This window comes from Pocillopora verrucosa, chromosome 9, assembly GCF_036669915.1.
Source record: "Pocillopora verrucosa isolate sample1 chromosome 9, ASM3666991v2, whole genome shotgun sequence".
Taxonomy (NCBI): Eukaryota; Metazoa; Cnidaria; class Anthozoa; order Scleractinia; family Pocilloporidae; genus Pocillopora; species Pocillopora verrucosa.
The window spans coordinates 17,050,259-17,064,846 of record NC_089320.1 but is presented as its reverse complement, the minus strand read 5'-3'; the positions used below and the strand labels follow the sequence as shown (position 1 = coordinate 17,064,846).

Sequence of the window (14,588 nt, the reverse complement as noted above, 5' to 3'; positions counted from 1 at the left end):
TCCATTGTCCATTGGTAATTACTTGATACATAATTGGTAATTACTTGATACATAATCCAATTAAAATCCATTTCAGATCTTCATTTCAGTTCTTACTGTTTTTGTATACTTCACGCAGTCTTCGCTCGGAAAATTAGCGAAAAAGCAGGCGATGTTTTTAGATTATCACTCTTCTGCTTGATATTGCAAATTTAGTCTAAAAATAACCTCCGAAATACAAAAACTAGAACACCATGAAATTCATATTCTGTTACACCCCTTCACTCTGTCTAAACTTTTCCTTTTGCCCAATTAATTAAACAGCTGTTGAATTACAAGGATAAGACCCACACCTCGCGTCTAATTCACTTGGACAAGGGAAGCTGGTTCGAGCGAAAGGACGGTCAGCTTCAAAGGTCATTAAGTCTAAAACGAAATATCCATGTTTTTCCTACCATCCTGTTAAAGAGGATACATTCCGCTAGAGACCAAGACTGCTTTTAAAATGCAGCTAAGTATTATTGCTCACAACTGGTTCATATGTTTCACACCAAATGCGCGGGGCTAGATTTCCGACGGTTATCGAAATTTCAGGGTAGGGGCGCGGGCTCATTTTCTGTACAGCAACTGCTTTTCGATCCAAAACTGAAAAGTGTTTACTGACAATAGGCCATTTTGCAGTTGTGTACTTAGTTGCCAAGCCTCTGATTTGGAGTGAGGCTGAAGGTGACCTTGTTATGATAGACACTAGTTTCTAGTTTGCATGATAACAAAGTAATTTGCATTTGAAAAGCAGCAAGGTTTGTATCATAACAAGGTCACCCTTAGCCTCATTCCTGTTCAAAGGCTTGGCAACCAAGCACACAACTGTAAAATGGACTATTTGTTCTATTGACTTACTCACCTAGACTTAGGGAAACATTTCAACTCTTTAACCCCTCAGTGCTACTATCATGTAATGTCTCCCTACAGTATCAAGCCGAGCTTAGTATTAAGGTCATGAGAATTAGGGGAATGACCGCCAAAATCCTCGTTGTCAGCACCGTAGGAAATGTATAGCAAGAGAGCGGGTTGAAGAATTGGTTTCAGAGTGAACTCGTGGAGTAACTGATCAGAGTATGTGAGGTGATTTTTAAATAGCAAGAAGTCTAATAATTCACTACAGCCATACGTTCGTAACTTTTCTGGATGCAAAGTAAAACAAAGCCACCTAAATTAAGACAACTCTCAGTTTTTTTTTGAATTCCAAAGTTTGTTCAGTTCATTTCTTCTCTTCCTCATCTTCTCCTTCAGTCTGTTTTGCAAAGTACTTCTTCTTTTCTGTTGGATATCGTCTCTTTACCAGGCTTCCAACCGGCCGGACAAACTTCCCCGTGTTTGTCAGTATATTAGAAAGCCTGGACTAAACGTAAAGTCTCGTCGACTGATCGGCCCACCTGCGAAATAACCAGTTTAGATTAACTTCTTTGAGTAGCTAAGTTATAAATAGTACTTCACACATTATAAAGCCAAAGAACGCGAAACCGCAAAAAAATCAGGAGACTGGACACAAGGAGTCTTTTTTCTTGATACTATCTACTCAGCTTTTTTTCTCCCTTGTCCAAATCAAAATCGAATATCAATATTTTTCAAATGAAATAATAAAAACGTCACGAAATAAAAGGAAAGGGATCCCCGCTGCTTAACACTTAAACAATGAGCTTGTGATTTTTACCACGTGACAGTGGACGAGGGCCAGACTCGAATCAAATTATATGAATGGACAGATAAATTTTCTCAGCGTATCAAGAACAATTAACTGTAGAAGCAAACAGCTACATAAAACTCGCAGTAGAAATTCACGGTACAATTACAGTCATACAAGTAAAGTTACAACATACCGGTAGGTCATTCATTGTGATCTGTCGTAGAGTCCCTTTGTCATCGATTATAAATAGACCCCTGAAATAGAACAACAGGCATGTAATAAAAGTGGTCATAAAAGTAAGAATATTCTCACCTTAACCAAATCTCCCCTGCCTAACTATCAGACCTGTTGTATAGCATGAAGGAAGCAAAGTATAGCAACCTGATCAGACCTGATCTGAGTGTGTTTTTAATCCATAGATGTTATGTCTATTACGGGGACATAACTCCTCCCCCCTCCCCCCAGCTTCCCCGCAAAAGTAGTAATATTAGGGGGAAAAAACCATCCGACCAAGAGAGACTCTTCAGTATATGAGTTAAGTTTTTCTTAACTATGTGGTGTGACAGCCAACAATGCAACAAGATAATGCCAGTCAGGTGCTCAAAACTGGATATCTTGATCCAGGGTAGGAGCACTAACAAAGAAATGTTCAGCTTTTAGAAATCAAGAATAGGTAGATTGCAGATAATGAAATACTTTGTTCAAGTAGATATGGTCTATTAAATGATCATCATTATCATTATCATCATTACATCAAATAAGTTTTTTTGGTACATACCACACAGATGAATAGTGCTTTTCGTGTGCTCTGATTGGCTGGCTTGAAAGTGATTAACAAGTACTCTTCCCCTTTGAGCAGCTGAGGCAACAGAATCATGCATCAAAAATATAATTTCCAACCATTTCTTTGTATATTGACAGAAATGTACTGATTTTTTTAATTTCTGTGTGGTATATACAGTGTACATGCTAATATAATTATTTACCTCAGTGTAGGTGAAAGTGGTAGATATTTACCTAGCTGCTTTGCAGCTCGGTTAATATCCCCAGCTATTTCATCTCCACTTTGTTGAATAATGTTTATTATTCCAAGAGGATCACAGCTGATAAACACTAAACACATGTTTAAATAGAATGGCCTACAGACACAAAAGTCAGAAACATGAGGAAATACAAAACACAGATATCCTCACCTTAAGGTGTGACCTTCATTCTCAAGCAATACTCCGTAATCTTTAGCAATTTGGTGGTTTAAGTCAGATAACAGCGGATATTTAAGCCTTCCCAGACCACCCTCTTTCCTTGGAGTGTTTATCCTAGAATTGAAAGGAATATAGGAACTTATTTATTGCCTCTGGGGATCATGTGTACTATAGGTGGACTCGGTCGACATATCGGGCGACCGTCGACCGATAGATCGGTCGACTATCGGTCGACTATCGACCGATAGTCGATCGATAGTCGACCGATAGTCAAACGATTATCGACCGATAGTCGACCGATAGTCGACCGATAGTCGACCGATGGTTAACCGATATATCGACCGACTGTCGGCCGATGCAACGGCCGATATGTAGCGATCAACTGCCGGTGAAGTATCGGTGAAGTATCGGTCAAGTATCGGTCAAGTATCGGTCAAGTATCGGTCAAGTATCGGTCAAGTATCGGTCAAGTATCGGTCAAGTATCGGTCAAGCATCGGTCAAATATCGGTCAAGTAGCGGTCAAGTATCGGTCAAGTATCGGTCAAGTATCGGTCAAGTAGCGGTCAAGTAGCGGTCAAGTAGCGGTCAAGTAGCGGTCAAGTATCGGTCAAATAGCGGTCAAGTAGCGGTCAAGTATCGGTCAAATAGCGGTCAAGTAGCGGTCAAGTATCGGTCAAGTATCGGTCAAGTATCGGTCAAGTAGCGGTCAAGTATCGGTCAAGTAGCGGTCAAGTAGCGGTCAGGTATCGGTCAAATAGCTGTCAAGTAGCGGTCAAGTATCGGTCAAATAGCGGTCAAGTAGCGGTCAAGTATCGGTCAAGTAGCGGTCAAGTAGCGGTCAAGTATCGGTCAAATAGCGGTCAAGTAGCGGTCAAGTATCGGTCAAGTAGCGGTCAAGTATCGGTCAAATAGCGGTCAAGTAGCGGTCAAGTATCGGTCAAATAGCGGTCAAATAGCGGTCAAGTATCGGTCAAGTATCGGTCAAGTAGCGGTCAAGTAGCGGTCAAGTAGCGGTCAAGTATCGGTCAAGTAGCGGTCAAATAGCGGTCAAGTATCGGTCAAATAGCGGTCAAGTAGCGGTCAAGTATCGGTCAAGTAGCGGTCAAGTAGTGGTCAAGTAGCGGTCAAGTATCGGTCAAGTAGCGGTCAAGTAGCGGTCAAGTAGCGGTCAAGTATCGGTCAAATAGCGGTCAAATAGCGGTCAAGTAGCGGTCAAGTATCGATCAAGTATCGGTCAAGTATCGGTCAAATAGCGGTCAAATAGCGGTCAAGTAGCGGTCAAGTATCGGTCAAATAGCGGTCAAGTAGCGGTCAAGTAGCGGTCAAGTATCGGTCAAGTATCGGTCAAGTAGCGGTCAAGTAGCGGTCAAGTAGCGGTCAAGTATCGGTCAAGTAGCGGTCAAGTATCGGTCAAGTATCGGTCAAGTAGCGGTCAAGTAGCGGTCAAGTAGCGGTCAAGTATCGGTCAAATAGCGGTCAAGTAGCGGTCAAGTATCGGTCAAATAGCGGTCAAATAGCGGTCAAGTATCGGTCAAGTATCGGTCAAGTATCAGTCAAGTAGCGGTCAAGTAGCGGTCAAGTGGCGGTCAAGTATCGGTCAAATATCGGTCAAGTAGCGGTCAAGTATCGGTCAAGTATCGGTCAAGTAGCGGTCAAGTAGCGGTCAAGTAGCGGTCAAGTATCGGTCAAGTATCGGTCAAGTATCGGTCAAGTAGCGGTCAAGTAGCGGTCAAGTTGCGGTCAGGTATCGGTCAAATAGCGGTCAAGTAGCGGTCAAGTATCGGTCAAGTATCGGTCAAGTATCTGTCAAGTAGCGGTCAAGTAGCGGTCAAGTAGCGGTCAAGTATCGGTCAAGTAGCGGTCAAGTATCGGTCAAGTATCGGTCAAGTAGCGGTCAAGTAGCGGTCAAGTATCGGTCAAATATCGGTCAAGTATCGGTCAAGTATCGGTCAAGTATCGGTCAAGTATCGGTCAAGTAGCGGTCAAGTAGCGGTCAAGTAGCGGTCAAGTATCGGTCAAGTATCGGTCAAGTATCGGTCAAGTAGCGGTCAAGTAGCGGTCAAGTAGCGGTCAGGTATCGGTCAAATAGCGGTCAAGTAGCGGTCAAGTATCGATCAAGTATCGGTCAAGTATCGGTCAAGTAGCGGTCAAGTAGCGGTCAAGTAGCGGTCAAGTATCGGTCAAGTAGCGGTCAAGTAGCCGATAAGTATCGGTCAAGTAGCGGTCAAGTAGCGGTCAAGTATCGGTCAAGTATCGGTCAAGTATCGGTCAAGTAGCGGTCAAGTAGCGGTCAAGTATCGGTCAAATAGCGGTCAAGTAGCGGTCAAGTATCGGTCAAGTATCGGTCAAGTAACGGTCAAGTATCGGTCAAGTATCGGTCAGGTATCGGTCGAGGATCGGTCAAGTATCGGTCAAGTATCGGTCAAGTTTCGGTCAAGTGTCGGTCAAGTGTCGGTCAAGTGTCGGTCAAGTGTCGGCCAAGTATCGGTCAAGTATCGGTCAATTATCGGCCAAGTATAGGTTCACTTACCGACCATATTGCTCAGAAGAAAATAGACTAAGAAAGAGTGCGAGGTTTTTTCGATATATGTTCCCATTTGGTAATGGAAAAATACATTGTAAAGTTGGTCGCTCTTGTGTAATTAATGTTGTACCTTAACGTATTTCCATTATTCCTAAAACTACCCGGCTTATGCTTTATCCCTGATGTCATCCTGCCCTTAATCCAACATACCTAAAATAATTATTATTCCTTAGCTCTTATAGCTCTAACAGGTCCTCAACGTTATATTGCTTGTACAACGTTAACGATATTAACTGTCCAGTTTATGTCGGTAATGGGATCCACCTAAATTGTATCAGCTAAAATTGCAGTGTGTAACTGCCCAGCTAAACGAAAAGTAAATGATCTTTTGAAACTGAACTAGGCGGTTAAACTCATAACCAAAGCGATTTTATAAAGACTTTTTTTTTTGCAGTGCGAGGTCAGCCGTTGTTTGTTTGTTTTTTTTATTATTGTTATTTTACCTAGAATAGGGCGTCTTTTTGGGGGTTTGGGCCTTAACAACGGTATCAATTTTTTTATCCTTAAATAGGGAACTCCGCGGCACCCACCTATCGGAAATACAGTATTAATCCGCTTCTAAGAACCTAGAATTCACGAACCTGTTAGCCTAAAAATATCAATTTAGACCCCCTTTACATAAGAACCTATTTAGCCTAAATTAAATTTAAAACAGGTTCCTGTTTTAGAAAATAAACCTTAAAGATCTACAGGCAAAGATAAAAGACATGACTCTCAAAAGTAGTGAACTTAAACATGTATGAATTATAAAAATCTCTAAATTTGGTATAAATAATGTATGAAAAACGGTAGTATGTACATGTTGGTTTTGAATTAGAATTCACATGAGTACACCCTATGAGTACATTTAGGACTGAGAACTCAGATTCTTATAAGCGGGTAAATACTGTAGTTTGACTTACTAAAACGAAATCAAGTCTGCAATGAATATCTGGTTGTCTTTGCCTCCAGATACCTCTTGCCATTTGGATTAAAAATTCTCCAAACATCGCATAGCTCCAAATTTTCGATGCCATTTTTTCAGAGAAAATTGAGAGAGTAAAAAACATCCTAAGCAGCTGGTCTGCTAGGAGACTTACTCTTTTAGGCAAAATCACGATAATAAAAGTTTTGGCAGTATCCCAAATTGTACATGTTCTAACCTCTCTTCCAACGCATCAGGGTGCACTTAAGGAAATCAATACCCTGCTATATGACTTTCTCTGGGAGAGCAAATGGGACAAAATTAAAAGGACACAAATGATCAATGATTACGATAAAGGAGGCCTCAAGATGATAGATATTCAAAGCTTTAATAAATTGCTAAACAAAGAGTGAGTAAATGGAAACTTCTCGTAGACTTCCACCTCTAGAAGTGTAGGGGAAAGTAATGTTTTTAAAGTGCTACTACGATCAAACTGTCGATATCCATTTTTTATAATTTCGTGTAAAATATGACTGTCTAAAATACCTTGCTAAATATCAATCCATTACGACCATCAGAAATCTTTTTTTTATTTGTATTTTTATTTCCGAGAAGTTGCAGTCGCCATTTCTTTATCTCGTTCCAATTATAGCCTGGTTGAGAATTAGGGAAAATGACGTCAAATGCTAAAAATACCTCGCGTAAAATAACTCGAGTGTGCTAGACTATTGCAATGTTTGAATTTATTACAGGTACAGTAAAAAACCCTTTTTTAAAAAACTAGATTTTAAGAAAAAATAGATTTACTGAAAATGTTAGACAAAAATTGTACATTAAAACTCCTTTTACACGAGAACCTGTTTTAGCCTACAACTTTGAAACAGGTTCTTTTTTTTGAGAAATTCAATCAAAGCAACAACACAGTTCCATGTATTAATGTTGCGTTTTGTTCTGTTTATCTTGGATAGCTTTGTAAACTTGGTAAATATATGCTTGGATTTTTAACATATTATGCATACAATACCAAAAATAGGCCACGCCCTCCAATGACAAACAACTCATTTCTTTTGAAAACTAGACTGCGAGCAGAGGGCGCGATCGACGAGCGGCCAAGCTGCGATCTCTTTTCGCTGTGACTGGCGCCCCTGCTTCTCGCAGATCACGGCCTCGCCCCTCATCGCTCGTCGATCACGTCCGCTTTTTCCCCGTTCGTTCCAGTGGGATTTCACAGCAAAAGAGACTGCTCGCAGTCTATTTGAAAACAAGAACCTGTTAAAGAACCTGAGTAGCCAAATTTTCCAGTTAATCACCATCTTTTATAATAACCTTCTTAGCCTTGCTTGGAAAAAAATTAGGTTCCTATTAGCGGGTTTTTACCGTATATGCTTCTGAGTCTAAAATTGAAAAAAATACCAAATTGCACCAATGTTGCACTAAGGTCACAGGAACTGTCCCGTTTCGGGGGAGGGGGGTACTCCCGTAAATTTTGAATAAGTGTGTGCCTCGAAGAGTCTTGAACCCTGTCCCACTTTACGGATGAAACAAACGAGAATTGTCCAAACACGAAATATGACACCCTATTCAAGGGAAAACAATAACCAAACAACGGCTAACCCCGCGCGGCAAAACACAAATCTCGATAAAATCGCTTTGTTGACAATTTTAGCGGAATTTGCTTTTTGTTTAGCTGGCCATTTACACACTGCAATTTTAGCCGATAGAATTTACATATCCTATCAAGAGATCACAACGGAAACACAATGCTAACAGAGGCAAAACGATAACCGCCAAAACCATACCCTATCCCGCGGCACATACATGTATATGGGAGTACCCCCACCTCTGGGTATTTAAGGTGGATATTGTTCTGCAATGTCCTCCATCAACCGTCCAAAACAGCCATTCGGGTGAAGCTCACCGTGCCATTTTCTCCACATGAATTCCTTAAGGTATTCTTGTAGGAAGTTAGGATTTGTGTTCCCTTTCATCTTCTTAAATTTGTCCTTTGCCGCAGACCGATTGCTCTCTGCGTGTTGTGTGTGGACACCGATGATTGGGTCTACAAAGTTAACCGAGTGATTAACCGTTTAATGATTGAAACCCAAGACCCTTTGCATTTGCCTGTATGCCGGCCATTCATCAGTATAAACCAAAGAGCCTGGTTGTACGTGTCTTTGGATAATGGTCAAAAGAGTACGCGCATCTCGCCTTCTCACAAGCTGTAAATACGGTCGAGCGGGGTCATACTGTGTGTCAAAAAGCCCAAGAACCCATCTCTCTCCTCGAGGTCGACGTCCCCTTTGGAACTGTGCGTAAGAAGAGAAAAATTTCATTAAAACGTGTTGAATATATAGAAAAAAAATAAGAAAGACTGTTTCCTAGCTGGTGCAGGACATAAGTTGGTATTATAAACTGAAATACGGTTGATGTAATGTTTCGTATGTATTTTAGTTGTAAAAAAGACCTGAATGAAATATAATGTATACGAGGCATCGAGGTGAACCTCTTTATGGGCACATTTCTTGATGACACATTAATTGTTAACATTTTCAAGGTAAAATGCGCACAGTTTTTGGCATTTTGGCTCTAATCTGGCTACAGGTTTTGCCGAAGATTTTGGGAATAATTTGGATGGCGCTATTTTTTCTGTTGAAGCTACGGTGAGATCGACTTGCTGGGATGGAAGAGAAGAGAATAAAACGTGCTATAGCCATTCGCGAGAAGAAGATAAGGTGCAGATAAGCTTACATTTGTTCAATTTATCTTCAAAGGATAGTGACTAAAACACCACACGAGCACTACGAGTAACATACAAGTACATACGAGTAATTACGAGTCATACGGGCGCACACAGATACATGAGTAACATACGAATACGTGGAGTAACACACAGATAACATACGGTCAAATGTGGGTAATACGCATGAAATCTGCAAAGTAAAATACAAGAAATTGGACCTTTAACGGAAATCGTCGATATGTTTTTAACTGCTCGGTATGGAGAGAAATTAGCATTTGAGGGTGTGTGTGTCTGTGTGTGTGATGGGGGTGGGGGGGCTGGGAAGAGACCTTCCTTAATGCTTCCTGTGAGCCTATTACTGCATAAAATAGCAATAACAAAACTAATAATAAATTAAAATACTATTCAATCCTGTAGGCTGAACAACAACGCTGATTTCCTACGGTTACCACCCTCCCGAGGTAATACCCGGGACAAGATCGGCCCTTGTGACCCTAGGATGGAAAATGTTTGAAGTTTTCAGTTTTTCCCGTGGGTAGGGGGTTGGGCAACTTCAAATAACTACCCACACAAAGACTCCTGGGGCGAAACGAGATATGTATTATTTTATTATTTTTTATAATTATTTCATTATTTCTCATTTCTTTTATTTTCATTGTATTTCTTATTATTAATTTATGTTATTGCTATTTTATGCAGCAATAGGCTCACACGAAGCACACGCAAACACACCCTTAAATGCTAATTTCTCCCCACACTACCCCGTTTTGTACATATGATATCATTTGCACATTTATCGCGATTGACTACCTAATTTACCCCGACCTGCTCTCGTGCTGGTCTCGTAGCTCAGTCGGTAGATCTAATTCGGAGGTCGTGGCTTCAATCCCCACTTGGCAAAATTTTCTTTGCCCCGTGAGGACTCCCAAATTTACTTTAAAAGGGTAGTAACCCAGGGGGATTTATTGTATCGGCAGTATTGCCTTCTTCCAGCACCCAAACATTTATTTTAAAAAAATTATAATTTATATTACAGGTGCTTCGCGGTTCACATTCTATATCTACATCATTTGAACCAATGAATACACCGAGCAGTAGAAACAAATCGAAGGTTTCCGAGAAAGGTCCAATTTCTCGTATTTTACTTTGTTTTTACAAATCAAAGGAAAGAAAGTCAATTAAGCTTTCGCTAAAATGCATGCGATCAAAAACCATTTCCCATTTGAGTTTTGGAATGAAATTTTTTTTTTGGATGACAAACTGCAGTTACCGGTATACATCTTGTATTACGGAGGACAGTAAGGAAATTAACCAATGTTTTTTAAAAAACTTGCACACAGCCATTGTTTTGCTCCATTTTGTCGGACAAATATCTCAAAACAGTTGTATCCCTATAAAGTGGATTTACAAAGCTACGGAACCTAATACGATCTATATTTTCAACCGTCACCACCATTTAGTACACCAGCGTTGAAGACTACATCATCGGAAAATGAAATTTCCTTACTCGCGGTCCAATGGGAACAAACACTGTTAGAATTGTTTTGACGCTTACTAAAAACACGCCCTTGATATAGAATGAAGTAGAAATTAAAACTTTATGAGTGCGGCTGGAAGTATTGCGAGTTCACTCTACTGACGTCCCGTTTGCCGTCATGTCTCAAACTGGAGGTTTTTAACCCTTTAAATAGTCGAATTGTGTGCTCTTTATCGACAGACGGTGACACTTTTTTTTAAAGAATAATGACAGCGGCGGTGGAAAAAAAAGTTAAAATGCCATTCATTGTCCAATGAAATAAGCTTCCAAAGCACAGATAATAAAACCAAATATAACCTAACCTTTGAAAAGGGTGTAGTAAGTCTCCAACGCAATAAACATCGTGCGTTGTAGATCTCATAATTTTGATCTACTGTAAGTGAACACAGATCCTTAATTCTCACACCACATCTATCTCCGGAAAAGTAACAGGCAAAGTCAATAGGTTGAATATACTTGAAAAACTAGAGAGGGTAAAGGACCATGCACTTAGGTATGACATGTATTTATAGCAAAGACCCTTCATTTAGAAAGAATGCTCAATTTGATTGGTTTACAAAACACATTAAAGGGTCGTCTCACCCAAGATATGTTAATTACGATAGACAGATGTTTTCAAAAGAAGACACCCACCACTACAGCTAATTCATTTCAAGTAAAGAACACGCATCGTAATTAAAGGGGCACAAATATGCTTTGATACCTAAAGTAAGATGTACAAAACATGGTCTAAGGTCTCTTCGTTACTTCGCCGCTGTAAGGACTTGGAATTCGCTGCCGGAGACGATACGCGCTATGGCCGGCACAAGAGAAATTTAAAACTGGATTCCAGACACGCAATTTACATCTAAATTATGAGGTAATCACATTACTTATTAGAGTTTTATATCTTTTATCGTGGAATAAACCCTCCCCCCCCGGGGGGCAATGAATTATCGGCCAAGTATCAGTGAAGTATCGGTGAAGTGTCGGTCAAGTATCGGTGAAGTGTCGGTCAAGTATCCGTGAAGTACCGGTGAAGTATCGGTCATGTATCGTTCAAGTATCGGTCATGTATCGGTCAAGTATCGGTCGTGAATCGGTCAAGTATCGGTCAAGTATCGGTCAAGTGTCGGTCAAGAGTCGGTCAAGTGTCGGTCATGTATCGGTCATGTATCGGTCAAGTATCGGTCAAGTGTCGGTCAAGAGTCGGTCAAGTGTCGGTCATGTATCGGTCATGTATCGGTCATGTATCGGTCAAGTACCGGTCGTGAATCGGTCAAGTATCGGTCAAGTATCGGTCATGTATCGGTCAAGTATCGGTCATGTATCGGTCAAGTATCGGTCAAGTATCGGTCATGTATCGGTCAAGTATCGGTCAAGTATCGGTCATGTATCGGTCGAGTATCGATGGTTTAAGACTATATCGGTCGACACATTTATCGGTCGACTGTCGGCCGATATTTCGGTCGACTATCGACCGATAGTCGGTCGACAGTCGACCGATAGTCGGTCGACAGTCGACCGATAGTCGGTCGACAGTCGACCGATAGTCGGTCGATTGTCGACCGATAGTCGACCGATATATCGGTCGACTGTCGCCCGATATGTCGACCGAGTCCACCTATAGTACACATGATCCGCCTCTGGTACCTCTGGGAATTCTTAACAATTCAACAGGTACAAGGCTTGCTCTATTAGCTGTTTTGAGAATTCCTTAAATTACCAATCATGCTTAAAATAAGGGTGAACACTGCTGCAGCAATATATATCTAAAATGTGATTACCCATGGAGTCATTCAAAAGTTCTCTCCTGCATGACTATAATGTTATAACCTAACACTTTACACAAACATGTCGAATGAATGTAACTTAAAACTGGAATGCATTTTATGGTAGATTTTTTTACCAAAAATGGAAATTCTTCCTTTTTACTTTAATTTCTGGCATTCTACAAATCTTCAATATAAATTGGAAATACCTTTTTTTGTTTTTTTAAAACTCTCAAATCCTTTAGAGTTACAAATTCAGTTAAAATTTAGGATTGACCCTTAAACCCCTAAGAGTGACCAACATCTAATTTCTCCTTACAACATCACCCCTAAATCAAACATTAAGGTCATGAGAATAAAGGAGATGATCACCAACTAAAGAAACTCTTGATTGTTGAACAAATTCTCCCTGTCAGAACCCTTGGAAATGTCTAGAGAGTAGTAATGGAGAATATACATACTGATGTTAGGGTGTAAAGGGTTAACATACCAAGCTAAATGGGTAAAAACTGAATCTACTGAACAACCAACAACATCGGTGTTGATTGCCCTGAACTCCTCAATTCTGTCACTAAAGGCAATGATCTCCGTTGGACAAACAAAAGTGCTGCAAATGACAACAAATAGGTGTTATTTGTAATGATTCAATTTAAAATAATATGCATGCAATTAATGAAACTTTTAATATCAGTCACCTTGAGAACAATGTTGACTACTCGGTAGCAATTGCAGAGAGATGACTAATTTGGCAGGATAGCATGAAGGTAGCAAAGTACTGCAAACTTTTAGTCAAAGAGTATTCTAACATCTAATACTCACAAGTCAAGGGGATAGAAAAAGAACACCAGATATTTTCCTGTGTAGGAAAAAGTAATAAATATAACACAAATTAGAATAAACTGGAAAGAAAAGACAAATCATCAACAGATGACCAAAAACATCAAGTGAACATGCAAGAATTTGAGCAAGGGGAAGGTTTATCAAAAATCTGTAGAAAAAACTGGAAGAAGAAGACAAATCATTAACAGATAATGAGAAACATCACAGAAACATGCCAAAAATTGAGCAAGGGGAAGGTTTTTGAAAGAGATAATAATATTTTTAACCAATGTTTCATTAGATGAATTTGGTCACAACAGGTCACTTGACTGAATCTGCCTCGTGCATCTCCAAACAGGCAATGCCCATGCACTGACCAATATGTGTTCATTCAAGCCCAGGCAGAGGCCTCTGTTTATATAATAGCACATACAAAAAGGAAAATATTTATAAGCATTACAGTTTCAAACTGCTCCTGGCAGAATTACCAGTAGCCACATACAAGATCTTTACAAACCTGTGACTGGACTTCACATAAGGCTCTCAGTTTTCCAAGTTACAGCTGTATCTATGAGCTCACAGAAAAAAAACTTACCTCTAGAATCAGTCATCTTCAAATATTTAAACTCTCCATTAACAACTGCAGTCCCTTCCCAATGATCAAGGTTCTGGTTTAGAAACTGTGCAGAAAAAGACTCAAAGGTCACCATTTTACATCTAAAGGACAATATTTACATCAAAATCAGAAACAAAAAGGGAACACAAAAAAGATTTCTCCTATCAAGAACTCAGATATTCTGGGACTGAATTGCCCTTTCCAAACACCAAAGACTTTTTTGCTACACTTCACCACCCCTTTCTCAATAACTCCAAAGAGCTGAGTTTAAGCAAAGGGTGTTCCCAATCCCGTTTCAAACATCGATTTTAGAAAAATTCATGTTTCACTAATACTTTAAACAGCATTTCATACATCAAAAATTTAAAAGGGAAATTTCATATCACTCTTTTTAAGTGTAAGGTTCCAGGCAGGGAAATCTGTAGGTATTCACAAAATGATAGAAAAAATAAGCTGGTTTCATAATAGGAGGCAAATCAGGCTTCAAAATGCTCCATAAATTCACAAATTGAGCTAGCCTTTCTTTAAAATTCACATGTCACAAATTAATTTTGACATTAATCACGAGTTTACTGTACATATAAACCTTTTGCCATCCTCTCCAAACATTTGATTTTTTATGAGCCACTCCAACTGTTAAATGTACATCATTCCATGTCAATTACCTCAGAGAATCTGGAGTTACCACATTTACAATGTATTTGGCTGTAACCAATATCCTTGGCTATAAGCCAACTGACCCCAAACTTCCAATGTGTAAAATTAAC

General features: G+C 39.9%; 1 pseudogene; it reads right to left on the bottom strand.

The window, feature by feature from the left end:
* Positions 1-161: 161 nt before the first annotated feature.
* LOC136283383 (peroxiredoxin-4-like) lies at positions 162-14,588 on the bottom strand (annotated as a pseudogene).